The 4,416-nt window shown below is 40.3% G+C and overlaps 1 protein-coding gene across 3 annotated transcripts in view; it reads left to right on the plus strand.

Annotated features, from left to right (window-relative positions):
* TTLL9 (tubulin tyrosine ligase like 9) overlaps positions 1-4,416 on the plus strand; it is a 53,216-nt gene that overhangs the window by 28,126 nt on the left and 20,674 nt on the right. The gene's annotated exons all lie outside the window — the stretch shown is intronic.

Below are 4,416 nucleotides of genomic sequence, written 5' to 3' on the forward strand. Positions count from 1 at the left end.
GAGATATTTCCTTATATACATTTTTATACCTTCTGACTTTTGAACCATGTAAATGTATTATCTGGTTTAACTATCAACATCAGAAAAATGTTCTTAAGATTTTTAGGCCTGAGCATCAGAAGAAAAGGAGTAAACAATCCAAAAATATATGGGAAATGGATCAGCAAGACTAGATTATCTAGATTTTTAGGCCTGAGCATCAGAAGAAAAGGAGTAAACAATCCAAAAATATATGGGAAATGGATCAGCAAGACTAGATTATCTGCATATGGGAGAGATGGAAATGGAAGGTGAGGCTGCCAAGCTTCTGGCTTGGGCAATCCAGCTAATGCTTTTAGCCAATTCACAGCTTTCTCTGCCTTAATTTCATCATTCGATTAAGTGTCTGTCAGAGGTAATGCATTTGCCTTGCCTGCATGTTAGAATGGGAGTAGGCCCTCCTGAGAATTTTTTATAATTTGTTTTTTTTCTATTTAGCCAACTTCAGCGTTTCCAGTGTGTTTGTTTTATTTTGTAATTTGAACATGCATTTATAATATGCATGTCATCAGGTTTACTTAGTTTGCCACCTCGTTTCTTATTAAAATTAAATGATACGGGTAAAGCACTTAGAACAGTGCTGAGCCCAGAGTGACTACTCAGGACAGGTAGCGGGCCCCCACCCCCATTTCAAAGTGTTTGCAGATCTCCAGGCATCATGGGGTCTTATTAAACAAACCCAGGCTCAGCACTAGTTTCCATTTGATGAGGCTTTGCTGTTTTCAGAGTGAGTAAACGCTTGTAATTTTCCACCCCTTCTTTTAATTGCTTTAAATGTTTAATATTGAAAGATTTAAAATCTGTAGAAAACAGCAGAAAAGACTATAACAGAAATCCATGCATCTACATCCAAATTCAACAGATATTTACATTTTGCCATATTTGCTTCAGATATTACACACCAACTTTTAAAACAGTAAAGTAACTTTGTTTTTTGTTTTTTTTTTCAGCTGAGCCATCCTGCCACCAGTTGGCAGCTCAGCGGCAGCTCAGCTCGGGCCAGGCATCGAACCGCTATTGCTCAGAGCTCGCACTGTTGAGCGAGTTCTTAACCAACTGAGCCACTTGGCTGGCCCGAGCAACTTTGGATCACAAAATAATACGATGTATATTTTTAACTTGACTTTACATATATATTTACATATATAGTTTAATACAGTTATTCATATATATATATATGCATATATATTAATGTCCACAAAATACAAAAATATTCATCTCACCACTGTAATAGTAAACAAGTAGAAACAATTTAAACCTCCCTTGAGGGATGGTGAGGTGAATGATAAAGCATCACCATGAGACGGTGCTGCTGTAAAATGCAATAAGGTTGATTGACGTGTCATGGAAAGGAATCTCAGATAGACTAAGTGAAAAACAACATGAACAGTTAGATCTGGAGTGTTTGTAACCCCATTTTTGCTTTTAAGGAAGTATATTTCTGTTTAGAAGAAAGTGTGGAAGGGTGTTCACTAATCTATTAACTCTGAAAATGGCAGAGGATTAGAATCAGGTTAGGAAACATTTATTTTCAACTTTGTACATTTCCCTATATTATGAATTGTTTTTACAGCCGATATACATGACTTTAAATAATAAAAGTAATAAAACATTTAAAGGACATAGCTTTCATAATAAAAGTCGTATAACTCTTCAAAGACAAATCAGAAAATGCAGAAATGTACAAAAAGGAAAAAAATAAACAAAAGAAACCTTTCTAGTCACATTTTCTAGAGATAACTACTTACTATTTTGATGTATTTTCTCCCAGGTTCATTTGTACAGTTTTTTGTTGTTTTCTGCCTTTTATATACAAGTGATCTCACTGTACAAATATAACCTTTTTTCACTAACCATTCTATCAATATTTTCCTGTAGACATTTTTTATTAGTTACAAAATATTCCATTGAGTAGATTTACTGGTTAACTAACCCTCCATGCTGCAGGCATTTGGGAAGTTTCTTCCTGATATGACATACAATGCTGCAAAGAAACATATTTTTTCATAAATATTTTACTATATTTAAATTTTTCTTTTGGATGTGTTACAAGGGTGTAAATACTGGGTCGAGGGCATGTGGCCAGATTGCTTCTCAGAAGATGGTTTTACATTTTTACCCTTCCATCGACAGGGCCCATTTCACCTCAGCTCCCCAGTACTGGGGACAATCATTTTTTAAAAGTCATTTCTGAAACAGTTGGCACATCTGTAAAGCATATATGGGCATTCATTATGCTATTCTTGCAACTATTCTATGGGTTTTGAGTTTCTCCAAATAAAAAGGTTTNGGAACACTGTCAATCCCTCTGGCAGCCATGTGAGTATATGTGGGGGGGCGGCCCGGAGGCCCAGGAAGGGAAGGCCTGGCTGCCTCTGTCTGGAAGCAGCTTGGGGCGAGGGAGTGATGGTAGGTGTCAAAAATTCTGCCCTTGGGGCCAGAAGCCCTGGGTTCCAGTGCTCCCTGCTGCTGGGCTGTTGTGTGACCTCACCAAGTGTCCTTGGTTTCCTCACCAGGTTACTGTGAAGGGGACAGTGGGTGGGCAAGGGCTGTGCAGATTATGAGGTGCCATGAACGTTTGTGGGAGAGTATTGCTTTCTTCCTCAGCCGGGCTGGCCAGGAAAGAATTAGCAGGCAGGGAAGAGAGAAGGGGGCCTGTGTGGTTCTCTAGGCAGCACTGACCAATAGAACTTTCTACAGTGGTGGAAACGGTGTATACCTGTGCTTTCCAGTACGGTGACCACTAGCCATGTGTTGATATTGAGCCACTGAAATGTGACTAGTGCTACTAAAATTTTAATTTATTTTCTTTTTTTATTGTGGTAAAATATACATAAAATTTATCATTTTAACCATTTTTTTCTTCTTTTTGGGGGGGAGGGAACTGGGGGAGGGAAACAGTGTTAGGGAATTGGGGAGGAGGACCAGCCAAGTTGTTGTTCTTCAATCTTAGTTGTGGAGGGCGCCAGTCGCCATCTGGCTTCCCATTGGCAGCTCATGGCTTCTAAGCTCAAGGTGCAGTGTTATAATCTTAGTTGCAGGTGGGCATAGCCACCATCCCATGCGGGAGTCGAACCAGCAGCCTTGTTGTTAAGAGAGCATGCTCTATCCACTGAGCCATCTGGGTGGCACCTCAGCTCAAGGTGCCGAGTTCAGTCTTAGTTGCAGAAGGGCGTAGCCCACCATTGAACAGGCAGTCTTCTTGTTAGGAGCATTTGCTCTCACCAGCTGAGCCATCCTGCCACCTGTTGGCAGCTCAACGGCAGCTCAACTCGGGCACAGCGTCACTGGCCCACTTGGAAATCGAACCGGCAGCCCTGTTGCTCAGAACTCATGCTCTTAAGCCAACTCTTAAGCAACTGAGCCACTAGGCTAGCCCCTCATTTTCACCATTTTTAAGTACAATTCAATGGCATTAAATATATTCCCATTGTTGTGCAACCATCACCACCATCCATCCCCAGACCTACTGGGTTGTTGGAAAAGTCATGATGCATGTTTGCGACAGATGGCACTAGTTCATTTTTGGAAGTACTAGAGTCATTCGCATCTATGTTATTACTAGGTCATTTGACAGCTGACAGTTCTAGCTTCGTTCTAAAAAAAATTGACTGATTTGGTTGAGTTTTGGAGATTTTACAACAAGTTGAAAATGGAAGACCAAACTGTGCATTTTTGCCATATTTTAGTGTTTTACTTCCATAAAGGGAAGAACGCGCGTCAAGCTTGTGAAAAGTTGCATAAAGTTTATGGTGACAATGCTCTATAAGAACGTCAGTGCCAATGATGGTTCATGAAATTCTGTGCTGGTGATTTTGATCTCAACGATGCTCCTCGGTCAGGGAGGCCCACCGAGGTTGATGACGACAAATTAAAGGCATTGATCGAGTCAAACCCACGTTACAAGACACGAGATTGCAGAAACATTGAACATACATCATTCAAGCATTCATGACCATCTGAAGAAGCTGGCATACATAAGCAAGCTTGATATTTGGGTTCTGCATGAACTCAAAGAAGTTCATTTGATGGCGTGTATAAACATCTGCAATATGCACATTAAATGTGAGGAAAATGATCCTCTTTTGAAGCAACTGATAACTGGTGATGAGAAGTGGGTTGTTTATAATAATGTGGTGCACAAATGGTCTTGGTTCTGACGTGATGATTCGCCTCAAATGACATCGAAAGCAGACATTCATCAGAGGAAGGTTATGCTGTCAGTGTGGTGGGATTTTAAAGCTCCTACCAAGGAACCAAACAATTAATTCGAATGTGTACTGTCAGCAATTGGACAGTTTGAATGAATCCATCATCCAGAAACGTCCAGAGCTTGTTAATTGTAAAGGAGCTGCGTTTCATCGCAACAACGTGAGA

Source organism: Hipposideros armiger, unplaced genomic scaffold, assembly GCF_001890085.2.
Source record: "Hipposideros armiger isolate ML-2016 unplaced genomic scaffold, ASM189008v1 scaffold_94, whole genome shotgun sequence".
Classification (NCBI taxonomy): domain Eukaryota; kingdom Metazoa; phylum Chordata; class Mammalia; order Chiroptera; family Hipposideridae; genus Hipposideros; species Hipposideros armiger.